Genomic DNA, 20474 nt, shown 5'->3' with positions numbered 1-20474 from the left:
TTTTCTGGCCTTCATCTTTCTCCCGTGCTGGCTGCTTCCTGCCCTCAAACATTGAACTCCAAGTTCTTCAGCTTTTAGACTCTTGGACTTACACCAGTGGTTTTCTAGGGTCTCTCAGGCTCAGACTGAAGGCTGTACTGTCGGCTTCCCTACTTTTGAGGTTTTGGAACTCTAACCGGCTTCCTTGCTCCTCAGCTTGCAGATGCCCTACTGTGGGACTTCATCTTGTAATCCTCTGAGTCAATACTCTTTAAAAACTCTCCTTCATCTACCCGTTTAGTTCTGTCCCTCTAGAGAACCCCGACTAATACACCATCACAGGCCCAGAGGCCTAGGAGGATGGTATGGTTTCATGGGCCTAGCCCAGTGCTGTACTATCTTGTGCCACCTTGGGAGGCTGTTGCTCTGGCTCTAGCCAAATATCAAAGGGCTTCAGGTACAGCTTGGACCACTGCCCCAGTGGATGTAACCCATAAGCCTTGAGGATTTCCATATGGTGTTAAGCCTGCAGATACGTAGAATGCAAGAGAAAAGAAAGCTTGGTAGCTTCCTCCGAGATTTCAGGGGATTTATCGGAAAGCCTAGGTGCCTAGGCAGAAGCCTACCACACAGATGGGGCCCCCACAGAAAGATTCTACTAGGGAAGTTCAGTGGGGAAATGTGGAGTTGGAGACCCCATAGGGAGTCTCCACCAGGGCATTGCCTAGTGGAGCTATAAGAAGGAAGGAGCCACCATCCTCTAGATTCTTGAATAATAGAGCCACTGGCAGCTTGCACTCTGAGCCTGGAAAAGCCACAGGCACTCAACCTAAACCCAAGAAAGCAGCAATGGGGGCTGCACCCTGCAAAGCCAGAAGGGCAGAGCTGCCCAAAGCCTTGGGAGTTCACCCCCTACACCAACATACACGCAATGCAGGATGTGAAGTCGAGAGAGATTGTTTTGGACCTTTAAGGTTTAATGTCTGCCCTACAAGGTTTTGGACTTGCTGGGGGCCTATAGCCCCTGTCCTTTGGCTGATTTCTCCCTTTTGGTATGGGAAGGTTTACCTAATGCCTGTACCACCTTTGTATCTTGGAAGTAAATAACTTGTTTTCATTTTAGAGGCTCATAGGTGAAAGGAACTTTGCCTTGAGTCTCAGATGAGATTTTGGACTTGGGACTTAGGACTTTTGAGTGATGCTGGAACCAGTTAAGAATTTGGAGGACTATTGAAAAGGCATGATTGTATTTTGTAAAGTAAGAAGGACATGAGATTTGGGGAGTCGGGGGTGGAATGACATGTGAGGATGTTTGTCCCTTCCAAATCTCAAGCTAAAATGTGAGCTTCAGTGTTGGAGGGGGGGCCTAGTGGGAGGTGTTTTGGTCACAGGGGTGGATTTCTCATGAATGGCTTCGTCATGAGTGAATTCTTACTCTGAGTTCACATAAGATCTGGTTGTTTAAAAGAATGTGGGCCAGGTGCAGTGGCTCATGCCTGTAATCCCAGCACTTTGGAAGACCAAGGTGGGTGGATCGCCTGAGGTCAGGAGTTCAAGACCAGCCTGACCAACATGGTGAAACCCCATCTCTGCTAAAAATACAAAATTAGCCAGACATGGTGGCACATGCCTATAATCCCAGCTACTTGGGAGGCTGAGGCAGGAGAATCTCTTGAACCTGGGAGGCAGAGGTTGTAGTGAGCCAAGATCATGCCACCTCACTCTACCCTGGGCAATAAGAGTGAGACCCCATCTCAAAAAAAAAAAAAAGAAGAAGAAAGAAAAAGAAGAGTATGGTTTAAAGACAGTTGCCTCTCACATAAAGTTCAGACCTATATCAGCCAGACATTATTAGGACATGGTTTCCACTTCCCCAGCCTAAAATACCCTCAACTCACTTGCCTTCTCCCTGTATATTAAGTTTTGCAAGATCCAGCTCAATTACCACCCTTAAGAAAGTCTTCCAGGTGACTCTATCCCCTTGTGATGTTTCCCTCCTTAGAATCCTTAATTTACTCCCAGTTGGCCATATCCATTCTGGGGACCCTCAGTGATACACATTCTGATGCTGTTCCTGTGATCATTCCTGAGATTGGGGCTTCTGTCTCCACACACACCACACAAAACATGAATTCCTTGAAAGCAGGCAGAACCTTTTTTTTTTTTTTTGGACTTCCCCAGAAGGATCTTACACTATTCGTTGAATATCTAATAGCATTTACTGAGTGTTTATTATGAGCCAGGCACTGTCTGTACTAAGCACATTAAATGTGCTAAGTATTATATATGCTCTACTTCATTGGATTTTCCCCAGAAGGTACCATTTTTATTCCTATTTTAAAGGGGGAGAAGCCAAAGTTTAAGACAACGAAGTAGCTTGTTCAAGGTTGCTCAGCTTGCAGGGCACAAAACTGAGGCTTAAATCAGGTAAGTCTGATGCCATAGTTATTTCTCATCCACTAGGTAGTGGTGTGTCTCTCTTCCTGGTATAGGCACTTTACATTAACCTTAATACACTACAAACCCAGGGTAAACAGAAACATTTATGAAACTCTTTTAGTTTAAATTGGGTTCAAATTTTCAAACTATGCCTAAGGATTTGAAATTTAATATATTGTGCCCCCCTTTTGAACTGTCTCACTGATACTTCAGTGGGTTTCTGATATAACAAGATGGTGGAGTGGTTGGAGGTTTCTGAATTCATATTTGGCATCATTAGGTTTTATAGTCTCTACAAGTTCTACACTATGAAATTTTGAATCTGAGATTAATGTGTGCTATGGTCTCCTCTCATTAAAGCTAAAGCTAGCAACAGCAATGCCAAGGCTCTGCAGTGTATACCTAATGAGAAAAACTTTTGTTAGCATTGACCCATCACTAAAGGCTCTTTCATCACACTGTGCCTTGCAGACAAGCATTAGGTCTTTCTCACCCGAAATCAAATTTCCTGAGTGTGGCTGCCAATATTACAGACATGCATCCAAATCAGAAAATGTTAGGCATGTTATTATATTGCCTTATAGTACATTAAATTACCTATTACCCTATATTACCTTATGTTATGTATCATCCTTGTTAAAAATACGTTAAGATTAAAAATACAGAAGAACGAAAAAGGATAAGCATTATGTGAATATATATATATATATACATCTCCAGCAGAATGAGTAAAAACAAGTGGCTACAGAAACCAACACTGTGAAAATGAGCATCAGAAGTGGGAAATATAAAACTTTAAACCATCATCATTCATGACTTCTACACCATTATTGTGGTGCTTGGAGAGTCAACTGAAATCAGCTGCATGTAGCGAATATTTGGGGTTAGTTCTCAAATACACCATTCTCCTTCTCACATTTCTCATTTCTCCAGAATAATTATACAAACTCTACTGCAAAGCCCAGAAGGGAAATTCAACTTTTATGAAGGAAACATGAAAAACCTTACACAAGAAAAATATGTTTAAATGTCTTTCTCCCTCACTTCCCTGTTTCTCGTTTATTTTAATTAAAACTCTCCATTTAGGGGACAAGTGATTTCATAACCTAAGAAACATAAACAAAAATTTACCCTTTACACAATGTTTTCTGGTCTTCAGTAAATTATTCCTTGCAGTTAAAAAAAAGCCATTGACAAAATTGATTAAATTAAAATGAAACAAACTGAATGATTTTTAAGATGAACATTTTTTACACTTGAAATTATTCCCTCATTGTAGTATATTGTGTATGTCCTTTCACTTTCATTTACACTTACATTACACACACACACACACACACACACAAATTGTTTATTGCCAATATCTCTCTGAATAGCAGAAGGTCTAAGAGACCACCTTCGTATCTTGTTAGCTGGTAACCTTTCAGTATTAGGAAGAATCACTTGTGTGGAGGCCTTTGTCTTTCTTTAATCCAATCCTCAACCCATTGGTTTATGTATCTTCCCAGACAGGAGGTGTATGCTGGCATATTTCATCCCCATTTGGCCATTTTAGAGTTTGGGATAAGTCAAAAAAGACACAATATTCTAAATGAAACAGAGGTTTGTAGCATGGTTTTAAAAGATTCATGCATAGAAAGATTGCTAGTGCTACTAAAAGATAAAACTTTCAGGGTAGATCATTTTTCTCATCAGACCATCACTGCATGTATTATATAAAAATATCTATCTATATCTATGCATTTATAAAGTATTTCTTCCACACAATTACTGAGAGAAATTATATGATACACCAGCCCAAAAACTTTGGGGATATTCCTGGAAAATTATTTTACACACATGTAGCACTTCATCTTTTGCAAGCATTTTCCAAAGCACAGTCTCCTTCGGTTTTTATAACAGCCCTGTAAGAGTGGGAGAGCCAGCATCATTCTCATTTTAGAGATAAGAAAATTCAGTATAATAAGCCCTCACTTAGAGTCAAAGCTGAGCAAAAAATCCTGGACTCCTAAGACAGTTATCTTTTCAGTTATCTTTTCGACTGGGCCATAAAACTATGCTTTATTCTTCTTTCATTTAAAAAAAAATACGCACAAATGTACTCATTATAAACAAATTGTGGTTTTGAATTCTATAAATAAAGGTGGAAATATAAAGTCTTCCTTTCACTCTAAAGGGCTACAACCTAGTAATATCTATAATCATTTGTATGAAACATTTACACTCTAGTTAGTTACGTGTATATCTTAGAATTGGTAGTCACTAAACTACTCCCTGCAGATCAAACCTGGTCTGCCATTTTGGTTGGTTTTTGCTTTCGTTTTGTTTTGTTTTTCTTTTCTTTTTAACAGTCTGAAAGGTTACAATTGTTTTTACATTTTTAAATAGTTGAAAAACCACAAAAGAGAAAGACTATTTCATCACAAGTGAAAATTACATGAAATTCAAATTTCAGAGTCCATAAAGTTTACTGGAACACAGCAATGCTCATTCATTTACATATTGCTTTTGCTTTGCTAACCATTTGAGTAGTTACAACAGAGATTACATATCTCAAAAGCCTAAAATATTTATTATCTAACCTGTTATAGGAAAGGTTTGCCAAACTCGTTATAAAGCATCCCTTTTTTTTTATTCATACCAAATTATCTTTTTTTCATCAGGAAACAGGTGAATGTCCACATTTGGAACACCCTTTATGGAACACTCAGAGTATTTCTGTCCTTAGAAAGGCAGGTGAAAGTGGAGAGACCTTTTCTGGGAATATGATTATCTGGCTAAGAACCATAGAACATTCTATATGACACAGGAATCATATAGTGGGTCATTTAGAAAGTTCCAGAACCTAACCAGCGCTGTTATGTAGAGAAGGAACTACATACAGAATGGAGGTAATATAGGAAATTTTAACAGCCTGTACCTGGAAATATCTACCCTGTTATTCAGAGTAGCAGCATGGAAACACTTTTCCAAAACAGAACAGAGAAGTTCCTGTAATTCCTTGCTTCTATGACAAAATATCTTCAGGGACAGATGTCCCCACCTCTCTTTCCCGAAATCTACTAAAATTACAGAACATCCAAGTAACTCTTCAGAACACTAGGCCCAATTACCTCTGGACTTGGGCCCAGTGCAAGCCACAACACATAACAAATTGAAATTTCAGACCATACCCTCAAACTTCTGGCCCAGGCTGTTAAAGCAACCAATACACCTGTTAAAGATATAATGGCAAGTTGCCATGTTTTGCAGTAGTCAGAAGTTCAGTGTCATGTAAATGACTTTTGTCCCTGGTGCTAAGATAATGAGCTTGTTCCTTCTTGATGATTTATGGGATGCAGATGAGAAACTGGCTGATTGAGGCTTTGGAAGATGAAAGTTTTCCGCTCTTGGCAGTAGTACCAGTACCCTGGAGAACGTGGTTTAACTGCTCCAGTTCCATTACTGCCATCAGAAAAAGTCAAATAACAAATTATGCCAGGTGAATATAAATAATACTCATTTTGTTCAATTTGCTACCTGCAATAGGACTAGAACACACTCTGAACTTCTTTGCAAATCCAAACCATAGTATTCTGATACCTAGTTACCGATATGCACCAGGGTCTTGTTTGTGCAGGGCAACCAACTGGTCCCTAAATTATTACCCCTCCTTCAGTCTTTGTCTTAAATGCTTGTATTTAGGCCTCTACATTTGCTGCCTATTAGCCATAAGCCTAACTTTTCCTCCTACCTGCTTAATGTTCCTCAATAAACAATTAAATTTGCTTTCAAGATGCAGATATTATATATCTGAGGTTAATAAGTACTATGTTATATCATGGACTTTGCTTCAAATAAATATTAAATAAATCCTTCTGTCCAATATAACAACCACCAGTCATATGAAACTATTTAAATTAATTAACATTAAAGTTTTAGATTTACTTCTTCAGCCATACTAGCATATCCCAAGGACTCAATATTCATATGTGGTCTGTGGATAACATATTGAACAGTGCAGATAGAGAATATTTTCATCACTGCAGAAAGTTCTATGAGACAGTTCTGCTCTACACCTTAACCCACAAAAGTAAAATTATCTTTTAAGCTCACTCTTTTTATCTACCTGTTCTCACAATTCAATGCAAAGCTTTCATCTTTTTTTCTACCTTTGAAAAAAAAAAAAACTAAGGACTAGAAGGAAACTAATATGTTTTGAGTGTCTGTCACGTGCGAGGCATGGGCCCTTAGTTCACACAAATAATTTCATTTAGTTCTCTCAAAGTAGTCTAAGAGTTTCTTTATTTCCAGGTCCACTCTCTCTGAGGCCCCTGGCCTAGAACATGTCCACAGTTATCTCTTTACAAATTATTTTTCTTATTAAACCAACACCTACTGACACCTATAGTGTTTCTGGAATAGTTCTAGAAGTTGCTTTTCCCTGGCACTGGTCCTAAGAATCCTATTTTCTCAAGTTTTATTCTCTTTGCCTTTCTCAGAAATTTCCACAACTCCTCCTCTTGGAATGAGTGTAGCCCACTTTCTCACTGAGTATCTTCCCACAGTTTTTCTTTAACAACTCATAGTGATTCCCAAACCTGCCTGCTGTCCATCTTAATCCTCAGCCCATGGCTTGTGAAAACAGTCACTCCTGCTGCCAAAATTGCAAGGGAGATCTAAATATCCCCCACTAGTTTTCATAATACCACTTGAAATTCAAAATTTACATATGAATATTAAAAGACAATAACTGTACATTCACTGGTCTAAGAAAGTCTTATTTAAATATTGAATATATATTCAATATATATTTGTATTAATCCATTCTCACACTGCTATAAAGACATACATAAGACTGGGTACTTTATGAATAAAAGAGGTTTAATTGACTCCCAGTTCCACAAGCTGTACAGGAAGCATGGCTGGGGAAGCCTTAGGAAACTTACAATAATGGTGGAAGGCAAAGGGGAAGCAAGCACCATCCTCACATGGTGGAGCAAGAGAGACAGAGTTAAGGTGGAAGTGCTATACACTTTCAAGCAACCAGATCTCATGAGAACTTTATCACGAGACAGCACTAGGCTGATGGTGCTAAACCATTAGAAACTGCCCTCATGATCCAATCACCTCCCACTGGCCCTCTTCCTACACTCAGGATCACAATTCAACATGAGATTTGCACACAGACACAGAGCCAAATCATATCATTCCACCCCTGGCACCTCCCAAATCTCATGTGCTTCTCACATTTCAAAACACAACTATGCCTTGCCAACATTCTCCAAAGTCTTAACTCATTCCAGCATTAACTCAAAAGTCCAACTCCAAAGTCTCATCTAAGGCAAGTCTCTTCTGCCTATGAGCCTGTAAAATCAAAAACAAGTTAGTTACTTTCAAGACACAATGGGGTTATAGGCATTGGGTAAATGCTTTCATTCTAAAAGGGAGAAAGTGGCCAAAACAAAGGGGATACAGGCCCCACGCAAGTCTGAAACCCAGCAGCGTGGTCATTAAATCTTAAACCTCAAAAATAATCTCCTTTGACTCCATGTCTCAGATCCAGGGCACACTGATGCAAGGGATGGGTAGCTCCACTCCCTGGTTTCACAGGGTGCAGCCCCTGTGGCTGCTTTCACAGGCTGACATTGGGTACCTGCAGCTTTTTCAGGCATGCAGTACAAGCTGTTGGTGGATCAGTCATTCTGGGGTCTGGAGGACAGTGACCCTCTTCTCACAGCTCCACTAGGCAGTACCCCAGTGGGGACTCTATCTGGGGGCTCCAACCCCACATTTCCCTTACATACTACCCTAATAGATGTTCTCCATGAGGATTCCACCCCTGCAGCAGACTTCTGCCTGGGAATCCAGGCATTTCTGAAAATCCTCTGAAATCTAGGTGGAAGCTCCCAAGCCTCAATTCTCACTCTCTATGCACCTGCAGACCCAACACCTTGTGGAAGCCACTGAGGCTTGAGGCTTGCACTCTCTAAGTAATGGCTCAAGCTGTATCTTGGCCTATATTAACCATAGCTGGAGCTGGAGCAGCCACAATGGAGGGCACCATGTCCCAAGGCTGCACAGAGCAGCAGGGCCCCTGGCCTGGCCCATGAAGCCATTTTTCCTTCCTAGGCCTTCAGGCCTGTGATGGGAGGGGCTTCCACAAAGATCTCCAAAATGTCTTGAGGCATTTTTCCCATTGTCTTGGCTATTAACATTTGGCTCCTCTTTATTTAAATTTCTGCAGCCAGCTTAAATTCTTTCCCAGAAAATGGGTTTTTCTTTTCTACTACGTGGTCAAGCTGCAAATTTTCCAAACTTTTATGCCCTGCTTCCCTTTTAAATATAAGTTCCAATTTCAGACCATCTCTTTGTGAATGCACACGAGCGTATGCTATTAGAAGCAGCCAGGCCACATCTTGAATGCTTTGCTGATTAGAAATTTTGTCCACCAGATGCCCTAAGTCATGTCTCTCAAGTTAAAACTTAAGTCAATCTCTAGGGCAGGGGCAAAATGCCACCAGTCTTTTTGCTAAAGCATAGCACGAGTGACCTTTACTCCAGTTCCCAATAAATTCCTCATCTCCATCTGAGACCTCCTCAACCTGGACTTCACTGTCAATATCAGTATCAGCATTTTGGTCACAACCACTCAACAAATCTCTAGAAAGCCCCAAACTTTGCCTTATCTTCCTATCTTCTGAGCCCTCCAAACTGTTCCAACCTCTGCCCATTTTAGGTATCATTATAGCAATGCCCAATTTCTCTGGTACCAAATTTCTGTATAAGACCATTCTCACACTGTTATAAAGACATACCTGAGACTGGGTAATTTATGAATAAAAGAGGTTTAATTGACTCCTAGTTCCACAGGCTGTACAGGAAGCATGACTGGGGAGGCCTTAGGAAACTTAACAATCATGGTGGGAGGAGAGGGGAAAGCAAGCACCATACTCACATGGTAAGGCAGGAGAGAGAGAGAGAGAATTAAGGGGGAAGTGCTACACACTTTCGAGCAACCGGATCTCATGAGAACTCTACCATGAAACAGCACTAGGGGGATGGTGCTAAACCGTTAGAAACCACCCTCATGATTCAACACCTCCCAACAGATCCCGCCTCCAAAACTCAGGATGACAATTCAACATGAAATTTGAGTAGGGACACAGAGCCAAACCATATCGATATTGAATACTGAATTAAATATATTTCAATATTGAATTCAATATTTTTAATATTGAAGGCTGTGGCACCTCAGCTTCAATGAGTCTTCAGAAATAAGTACTATTTTATTAGAAATATTTTGAATCTGGCCAAGTTCAGTGGCTTACACCTGTAATCCTAGCACTTTGGGAGGCTCAAGTGGAAGGATCACTTCATCCTAGGAGTTAGAGATCAGCCCTGGCAACATAGTGAGACCCCATCTCTACAAAAAAAAAAAAAGAAAATTAGCTGGGCATGGTGGTATGCACCTGTGGTCCCAGCTACTTGGGAAAGTGAGATGGGAGGATCACTTGAGCTTGGGAGGTTGAGGCTGCAGTGAGCCACAATCGCACTCCAGCCTGGGTGACAGAGTAAGAATCTGTCTCAAAAAAATACATATTATATATATACACATGCATATTTTATATATGTATATACCTATTTTATATGTATATATACACACACACACATACACACATAGAAACTTTCATGCAAAGTGTACTAGAAACAGTAATAGATAAAAGACAGCCGCCAATTCTTTGACATGCCTCCATCCAGAAGTGGTGTGTACTTCTCTTTCCCTTGGATAGGGCTGACTAGAACTGCTTTAACCAATGAAGGCTGATGGAAGTCATGTAATGCCAGTTCCAGGCTTAGACTTTAAGAGAGCAGGCAGCTTCAACTTTGGGGTCTCTTGGTAGCTGAGTCACCCCATAAGAATTCTGACAACCTGCTGGAGAGACCACCTGAGAAGTACATAGAGAGACCACCTGAGGGTACATGGAGAGGGAGCTCAGCTTTCCAGGTGTCCATCAAGGTGCCAGGATGTAAGGTGAACTCATTTTGGACCCTCTGGATGAATCCAGCCACCAGTTATATACCACCCAGTGACCAGAGTCTCTGCCATGTGGAGCAGAATAGCAAAGGCACATTTTACCAAATTCCTGTCCCAGAAAATCATAACAGATAATAAAATAAATTTGTTTAAGCTATTAAGTTTTAAAGTAGTTTATTAGGCAATAATAGATAACCAGAGCTTAGGGCAACAAATTAGCTGGTATGACAGGCTACCATCCTCACCGGACATGTTTCAGGACGGTCCTCTAACAGAATCATGAGGAGGTGAGAGACAGCCAGACCCACTTCATGGAAAGCATAAGTCATAGAAGCATATGCTGCTACTGGTAAGATAAAAATGGTTTGGGTGAGGAAGAAGAAAGAAATCCCACTGGTTTTCCCTGGTTGCTCTATCCCAGAATTCTACCTGCACACTCTCCAACTGTTAATAAATGGCCTGTTATTAATATTTTGAATTTACTTGATTATCTCCCCACTGGGCTGAAAGTTTCCTGAAATCAGGGATCCCTTGCCTAGATCCTCAGCATCTAGAGAAAATATCGCAAATGAGTTATGACAGGTTTCAGTTTCTAGTCTAGCCCTGCTATTCTCTAGCGATGTAGCCTCAGGCAACTTAACCTCCCTGTACCTCAGTTTTGTCATCTATAAAATAGGGAGAATAGTATGGTGCCTATCTCATTGAGTACTAAGAATTGAATGAGAAAATATACTGTTTGATTAACAAATAAAAATACCTACTTCTTGATGATCTTGCCCATGGCTAGCCCTGGTGGACTTATTAATACCAACAAAAATATTCACTTGCACACTAAACATTAATTACAATACTAGTAGAGACCTTGGGAACCAGACTAGGCAGAGGTCTCAAATAACAAGCTTTTTAGGAGAACACGTCATGGTGCTAATTGGAGATCTCCAATCCAATTCTCTTTCACGTATATCCACCTCATAATAGGAGCAGATTTGACATGGCCCCAAGTTGTCTATTGGACTTAGGTCATTGTGAAAGAGAGGACAGGAAAGACTCTTTAATCCCTAGGCTGGAAAGCAATAGCCCAGCTTCAAAAGTTGGTTCTTACACTGACCTCTACTGACCCGAGACCCAGTTTTCCAAGGACATGGTAAGTATAGATATGGTTCAGTAATCAGGAGATCTGACAAAAGGGAAAAAAAAGAGCAGGAAAAAATGGAGAAACAAATGCTAAATCCACTAGGCTAACACATGATGTGGTTCTGCTGTGCTGGAGGTGGCTTCTGGTGGGCAGATGGTGGGAGGCAGGGGTGAAGTGACTGAAGTTCTTGTGATTTTTGCTGGGGTCTCCATAACTAAGGATGAGCTGGGCCAGTAGAGGAGGGGCTGTCAGTTCTCGAAGTTCAGCAAGTTCTGGAAAATGTTAAGTAGTTAGAACGTTAATCCTGATAGCCACAAACGCAGTTTCAAGAAGAAAGAGGAAGGGAGGGAAGAAAGGAGAAAAAGGAGGAGAAGGAGAGTGGGGAGGAAGAGGAGACAACATTTTAGGGAGTGAGAATAGCAGCAGGCTTGAGGACACAGCTTCTGGAGTCCATATACCTGATTGGTATCCCAATTCCATTACTTTCTTGAACAAACTAGTTAACCTCGGTAAGCCTGTTTCACTATCTGAAAAGGGGGCACAAAAATAATATGTGCCTCAAAAGAGTTTGGGGATTCAATGAGATATTTTGGTTATGCCCTAACGCATGATTACCCCATTTAAAGTATCTATTGCACTCTTCCACTTTTTCTTCCTCCATTGCATATAATGCCCTTGAACATTTAAAACCGTGAGTGTGGGTGTGAGTTTGTGTGAACATGTATACACACATGTGTGTTTGTGTGTATAAACTATACGTGTGTAGTTTATTCTTTACTGTTTCTCTCCCTCTATTGGAATACAAGATTCAAGAGAACAGGTATACTTATTCTTATTTTTTAATGGGTCCCAAGTACTTAGAAGGGTACCAGGTGACTAGCAAGCACTTGGTAAATTTTTTTTTTTTTTTGAGACGGAGTCTCACTCTGTCACCCAGGCTGGAGTGCAGTGGTGCAGTCTTGGCTCACTGCAAGCTGCACCTCCCGGGTTCACGCCATTCTCCTGCCTCAGCCTTCTGAGTAGCTGGGACTACAGGTGCCTGCCACCATGCCTGGCTAATTTTTTGTATTTTTTAGTAGAGACGGGGTTTCATCATGCTAACCAGAATGGTCTCGATCTCCTGACCTCATGATCTGCCCGCCTCGGCCTCCCAAAGTGCTGGGATTATAGGCGTGAGCCACCGCTCCCGGCCTACTTGGTAAATATTTTTTGAATGAATGAATAAATGGAGGCAAAGCACCTGACTTACAATAAATACTCAATGGCTTCTACTATTATTTGCTAACTCCTGCTGCTTAAATCCTGTTGGATTACATTCTCAGAAGTACTGTGTTCCATATTGCTGAGCTCAGTCCTTCTGTACAGCACTCATCGCATTTTTCTCATATTATAACTTCTCCATTTGTGTATCTTATTTCCTCTCCAAGAATAAAAGGGGAGCAATTAGATTATTAGGTTCAATGATTAAAGACCAGGCCATTATGTGTAGTGGTTAAAAGAATAGACTTTTAAACCAACCTCAGTCTGAATATTCAGTTTTGCCACTTACTGGGTACCCTTGGGCAAGTTATTGTCACTAAGCTTAATTGTTCTCATCAACTTAATGAGTATAATAGTTGTTCTTCCCCCATAAAATTGGTTTGAAGATTAAATGAGATACTGCTTTTAAAATGCTTAGCACAGTGCCTGACATATAATAAACAGGAAATAAATGTCAGCTGTGATTATTCATCATTGCCTCCCTTTTGGTATTTTGCATGATGCCTTACATAAAACATCCTATAGAGCAAACAATCACTGAACGAATGCATCTCAAATTTAACCTTAAACAACCTAAGGTTTCCCACGGTTCTCTTAATGCTCTCTCATTCTTCCCTGCCTTGTCCTCAGACCCAGTCTTCCTGGACAACTGAGTTCCAATTTCCCCTGCAGACTGACTGCATCACCTCTCATGTTATCCTCCTCCCAGTGGCGAGCCAAAGCTGTTATTCTTACAGCAGTCTGGCAGGGCTGCAAATGACTTTTCAGGCTCACTCTCCAGTCTGTCACAGATCAGGTCAAGCAACAAAAAAAAAGAGATTAGATGCCAAGGACTTACTGCATTTTAATGCTTGGTTCCTGGCCCATGTATATGCTGAGGGACAATAATTACAACAATATGACCTTGCATAACAAATTGGTCTGTCAGACCAGGTCTTGCAAAATGACTTGGATGAATTCAAGCTTAACTTGTGATCTTCCAACTCAACAGTTGCTATACACACACTGATTGACATGGTTTGGCTGTGTCCTCACCCAAATCTCATCTTTAATTGTAATCCCTATAGTCCCCACATGTTGAAGGAGTGACCCAGTGGGAGGTGATTGGACCATGCTTTTCTCATGACAGTTACTGAGTTCTCACGAGATCTGATGGTTTTATAAAGCAGTTTTCCCTGCTCTTGCTAGCTGTCTCATTCCTGCTGCCACGTAAGGAAGGTCTTTGCCTCCCCTTCACCTTCCACCAGGATTGTAAGTTTCCTGAGACCTCCCCAACCATGTGGAACTGTGAGTCAATTTAACCTTTATAAATGACCCAGTTTCAGGCAGTTCTTTATAGCAGTGGGAGAATGAACTAAGACATTGATCTGCCATACTCATTGTCAAAATTGAAAGGAAATGGAAGCATTCATTCATTCATTCGTTTGTTCAACAATTATTTGCTGAGTGCTAAGCTCTCACTGTTGAATGAGATATAGTTTGCACTTTGAAAGAGCTTAGAGTATAGTGGTAAGGATCACAGAAAAGTCAATGTTCTACGTAGAATAATCTAAACTCAAAAACTTCAGACTCATTCTGGAAAGCTTAGCTGGTAACTAAAGCAAGGACTAGGAAAAATATTTGGAAGAAATGTGGCATTCGATATGTTTTCCTCAATCATCCAGGTAATTCTCTCATTTTCAGTTCTCTCTGCCAGGGCAAATTTGAAGACTCCTTTGTGTACAAAATAAGGAACATGTTCTATCACTGATGTCCTCAGTGAAGATGTTCAGCTGGTTTTATCTACTTCTACCTCGGTCAGTGTATTAATTTTCTATTGCTGCTATAGCAAATTACTATAAACTCAGTGGCTTAAAATAACACAAGTTTTATATCTGACCATTATGGAGGCCAGAAGTCTGAAATGAGTCTCACTAGGCTGAAATTAAGATGTCAGTATGACTGTCTTCCTTTCTGGAGCCTCTACGAGACAGTCTGCCTTACTGCCTTTTCCAGCTTCTAGAGGCTATCCAAATTCCTTGACTCTTTGCCAGCTTCCACTTTCAAAGCCAGAGCAATGGCAGGTTAAGTCCTTGCCATGTCACATCATTCTGGTACTAACTCTCCTCCCTCCCCCTCCCACACTTACAGGCCCCTTGTGATTACACTTGACCTGCCTAGGTAATCCAGGAAAACCTCCTGGTATTAAGATCAGTCTGGTATTAAGATCAGCAACCTCAATTCTCCTTTGCTACATAACATATTTAAAAGTTCTGAGTATTAGGATGTAGACATTTTGGGGGGAAAATTGTTCTGCCTACCACAGGGATGAAAGCTTTGCTTTCATGCCATTATTACCATATCCTAAATATTCAGAGTGAAGGAGAGGAAATATTTCTGAGTGTCTCAAACAATTGGATGTAGATAGTGCAATAGGTTGGATGCAGAACTAAGTCTTAAAACTTAAGTCTCAGAACATAGCAAACCCCTTGTCAATTGATAGTTTGATATCATCAGAAGGCTACAAGGCGGACAAGTGTGACTCAGATTTCATGCATATCCCCGGAGGTAGTTCTTGATGCTGAATAATCCATGAGATTTAACATATTTTCATTTCAAATAACCATTTCTCCCTGTCTCTCCCCATTTTTTCTCCAGCCTATCTTGTATCTGATTCAGAACTGGGAAACCTCTAGAAATTTGAATGAAAAGATGTTCTTCCTACCAACATTAGCAACTTTTGAAATGATTACTCAGACCAGGAACTTTGGAATCATTATTGATTCTCCTTTTCCCAGTACCCCATATGCAATCCTTCAGTAATTCTTCTTGGCTTTATTTTAAAAATATATACCAAATTGAAGTACTTCTCATCACATCTGCAACTCCCATCCCCCTTCAGCACTCACCATCTCACGCCAGGTCTCAGCCTGCTCTGCTGGCTTTTCTGCTTCCTCTCTTACCTCCAGGATGTTCTCCATCCTGAAAGCCGAAGAGTTATTTTTAAAACAGAAAGCAGATCATGACACTTTTTTCCCCAAATGCTTCTTCAGTGGCTTTCCACACACTTAAAATAATATTCACAATCCACATCATGGTTTGCAAGGCCCCTATGCAGTGTGATCTGGACAAACTCCCAACCCTATCTACAAACATCTTTTCCTCCTTGTTTCCGACTTAGGGCATTTTACATGCACCAATCTCCTGCCCATACAGCATTTTCTCCAGGTCTTTCCATGGTCAGCTTCTTCATATTATTCAAGATGTGATTTGAATGTAGGGTAGCAAGATAAAGTTGAATACATTTGTAAAATTTTAATTTCATATTAACAATGAATAATTTTTTTACTATAAGTATATCCCATTGTCAGAGGCATTTTAACTAGAACAACTCCATCTTGAATAGGGGGAAGGTAAAATAAGGCTAAGACCTGCCGTGCTGTATTCCCAGTAAGTTAAGGCATTCTTACTCACAGGATGAGATAGGAGGTTGGCACAAGATACAGGTCATAAAGACCTTGCTGATAAAAAACAGGTTGCAGTAAAGAAGTCAGCTAAAACCCACCAACTCAAGATGGTGATAAGAGTGACCTCTGGCTGTCCTCACTGCTTCACTCCCACCAGCACTATGACAGTTTACAAATGCCATGGCAACATAAGGAAGTTACACTAGGTGGTCTAAAAAAGGGAAGCATGAATAATCCACCCCTTGTTAAGCACGTAATCAAAAAATAACCATAAAAATGGGCAACCAGAGGCCCTTGGGGCTGCGCTGCCTACGGAGTAGCCATTCTTTTATTCCTTTACTTTCCTGATAAACTTGCTTTCACTTTACTGTTTGGACTCGCCCTGAATTCTTTCTTGTGCAAGATCCAAGAACTCTCTCTTGGGGTCTGGACCGGGACTCTTTTCTAATAACACCATGCGTATACATACTGGGCATCCTGTATATTTATTTGCTAATTCTGGCCATTATTTAAATGATATTTATTCAATGAGGTATCTAAACACCCTCACCTCCTTCACTTTCTATCTTTTTAATCTGATGCTATTATTAATATTATTATCGCACTTACGTTAATTGCATATTAGTTTATGTTTGTTATATATCTACCTGAGTAGATGTAAGCTCTATGAGTTAGAGAACTTATTTTATTCACACAGTAGCTCTAGAACCACAACTCCCTGTAAGACTGAATAGGATTTGTTTAAAAAAATAAATGAATAAATGACTAAGTTTATTTGACCTTTATGTCCTCATTTATATGGCACCTCCCTTTTTCTCCTTAAAGCAGTATACAGCTGCCTGGGCTGTAGGGAAGTCACTAGGAATTTGATTATCACAGACAGCACTTTAAAAAAAAAAGAGCCCCAATCGATGCTTCAAAATATGCTCCCATTAGATGTATTTATGCAGATTAACACCGGTCAAGCACTGTAGGGGTTTCAGCCAATGTCAGACCCTCTGCCCTAGAAGGACACTGTGAATGCCATTTTCCTCTCTGTTTGAGAGGAATGAGGAGCAGCTGGCATGAGACTCCTCTGGGAATCCATTTGCATTTAATTGTCTGGGCACTTAAGGAAGAGGTAGGGTCACTTTCCCAGTTCTGCTTTCCTGTTAATTTAAATGCATACATTCAAATCAAGTTCTTCTTTCTGCCTGGATGACAATTACTATATTTGACATTTGCTAGTCCTCAGCAATGCCTGAGACTTGTGAATAATTTAGGAATGCTGACTTGTTCCCTAATCAAGACAACTGAATGACGGTTAAGAGCTGGACTTGTAGTATCAGCAGCTCCCTGCCAAAAATGACAGCATTAAAATAAGGAAAGTGATAGGCACATTTAGAAGAAAAAGCACTATCCCACAGAATTCTGCAATATGCTTATTCTTTGAATATAATCTCTTTCTGATATTTATATCACTAAAGCTACAAATAACAACTCGATATATGGTTAACAAGAACAAAGAGAAAACTACCAGTCCTACACTCTGAATTTTATGGAAAAGTTTCTGCTCCATATACGCTGAGCCCTCATTCCCCAAAACCACATGCCATGATATGGGACATAAGGTCATTGTTTGTTTGTTCAATTATCAAAACTACTATGTGTTAAACATAGTCTAAGAACCAGGGATAAGATTTTTTTTTTAAAGTAGCTACTATGTGTTAAATACAGTCTAAGAACCAGGGATAAGATATTTTTTTTAAAAGACACAATCTCAGGGTACACAGAAGTTATTGACAGAAATAGTTATTAATCAAACGATGCCATGAGTATAGTAAAATTATCCATTGTAGCAAGTGCTATAAAGCAAAACTTTTACGATGAGATAAGAGGTTAATATAGGAAAAACTGATTTGGAATAGGGAGAAAGGAGATGGCTGGTGTCAGAGAACATTTCTCTGAGGAAATAACTTGAAAGATGAGATTCAACGAATGAGTTAAGATTATTCAGAAGAGGACTAAAAGTCCGGGTCTTCAAACCAATGAGTTTCAGGACATGCTACCCCAAAACATGGCACCTTGGCATACTGAATGTTTTAAATTAAGGTGAAGAAATTTGAGAAATGACAGAAAGGACTCTGTGATCTTCCCTAGCACTTCTCCCCTGAAGCAGGTCATAAGACCCTCATATGAGAAGTGCCATAAGTAAAAACCATCCTCTGCTCCAAAGATGGAGACATTCCGATAGGAACCTGCATGAACAGGCCTTAGCAAGTTACCCCTAGTTTACTACCTTTCGCTCAAACCCTTTGTCCTATCACATTTTCCACGCCTTTCTACTCTTCATGGAACCTAGCATAAATATGCTCATATTTAAACATTTCTTTGAATCTTCATTTCTTATGGAGGCTCCTGTGTCACATAAAACATATATTAAATAAATGTATATGGTTTTTTCTCTTGTTGATCTGCCTTTTATTTCAAGGACCCCAGGGGAGAACTTAGAAGACTAAAAGGAAAAGGTACTTTTTTCTCTACAAAATTAATCCTACATGAAGGTTCAGTGACAGGAACAAGCTTGTAGCATTTGAGAAACCAAATGGAGATCAATATGGCAGAAACCTAATAAGCCAGGGACAGAGTGGCAGAGAGGGACTGAAGCAGGACACAAATTAGGTAGCAGCAGGGCAGGGGAGGGCTTCTTGGCCACCAGGAATAACATTTTCTTCTCAGTGCAGACACCTAACTAGCCTTAAGCTGGTGAGCAATAGGATTAAAATTGCATTTCAAAATGTTCTCTCTGACTCTTGAAATAAAACTAGCTTGGAGGAGATACTCCAGAGTGGGATGAAGACTCAACCATCCATTGGTAAGTGAGAAAGGAAATATCAGAATACTGGTATTTTTTAATCAGAATTTCTATTTTTATGCATATTTATAATGCACATGAAATACTAGTGCAGTACTACAAGTATAATATTAACATATAAACAAACATGTATTGGAAGTGTGTCCTCATTGATAAAAGGATAACAACACAGGATCAAAAAATACAAGGTAACCAATAGCTCAAGCAAGTTAGAAGCCCATGGAGAAAATGAGAGAGAGGGGGGAATTTGAGACGGTTATATGTAAGAGAGGGAAAAGAAAAACCTTTCCTCTACCCTTTTAAGTTCTAGGGCTAGAGTCTGAGAATTAGACTGACAAAAAAATTAACAAGAGAAAGGTATAAAAATTTTATTTGATAATAACATTCTAATTTTTACATGCATGGAAGCCTTCATAGAAACGAAGTAGAGACCCAAAGAATGGCTAGACACAGGGGCATCTATGCCATTTTAGCAAAGGATGATATATATATATATATATATATATATATTTTTTTTTTTTTTTTTTTTTTTTTTTTTTGAGACGGAGTCTCACGCTGTTGCCCAGGCTGGAGTGCAGTGGCGCGATCTCGGCTCACTGCAAGCTCCGCCTCCCGGGTTCCCGCCATTCTCCTGCCTCAGCCTCCTGAGTAGCTGGGACTACAGGCGCCCGCCACCGCGCCCGGCTAATTTTTTTTTTTTTTTTTTTTTTTTTTGTATTTTTAGTAGAGACGGGGTTTCACTGTGGTCTCGATCTCCTGACCTTGTGATCCGCCCGCCTCGGCCTCCCAAAGTGCTGGGATTACAGGCTTGAGCCACCGCGCCCGGCCAAGGATGATAAATTTATGGAGAAATGGCAAGTCAAAAGAGAAGAGGTTGAACATTTAAGGGCAATAAATGGCAGGAAGAAACATGTAAGAGAAAATAATAAAATAAAAGAGTGATTTTTGTAAAGTTTGTCTCTGCAGACTCATTTTGATGCTGATATTCTGTCTCCAGTGATAAGGATTGTTCTGATCCTGGTATAATGGAGGGCAGAAGCAATACCTTCACAAAAGGAACTGTATATCCTGCTTTTAGGTAGATAGGAAGAGGGCAAAATAGTCCTATGCCAAAGAGATGTATATTGAGGTAGCATAGGCTGGTTTATTTTATACCCAGGGTGTCCCTTGCTGCAGATGATGCTGCATAGCATTGCTCCCATGGGGAGAAACTCAATCACAAACCAGCAGCCACAATCAGTGTCCTTCTACGACTTCAGATTTTGGGGTCATACTGCAGACAGCTGCTTTCTTTTCCCTCCACATTTTAACATGTCTGGCAAGTCTCTACAGATATGTCCCACC

At 40.2% G+C, this 20474-nt stretch overlaps 1 long non-coding RNA gene across 1 annotated transcript in view; it reads right to left on the bottom strand.

Annotated features, from left to right (window-relative positions):
* Positions 1 to 20474, bottom strand: part of LOC144329673 (uncharacterized) — a 176691-nt gene that overhangs the window by 34649 nt on the left and 121568 nt on the right. Inside the window, exon 2 of the long non-coding RNA XR_013395288.1 lies at positions 15719 to 15791. This is a non-coding gene — a long non-coding RNA (uncharacterized LOC144329673). The remainder of the gene's footprint in view (positions 1 to 15718; positions 15792 to 20474) is intronic.

This window comes from Macaca mulatta, chromosome 7, assembly GCF_049350105.2.
Source record: "Macaca mulatta isolate MMU2019108-1 chromosome 7, T2T-MMU8v2.0, whole genome shotgun sequence".
Taxonomy (NCBI): domain Eukaryota; kingdom Metazoa; phylum Chordata; class Mammalia; order Primates; family Cercopithecidae; genus Macaca; species Macaca mulatta.
This window is presented reverse-complemented; position numbering and strand designations above follow the sequence as displayed.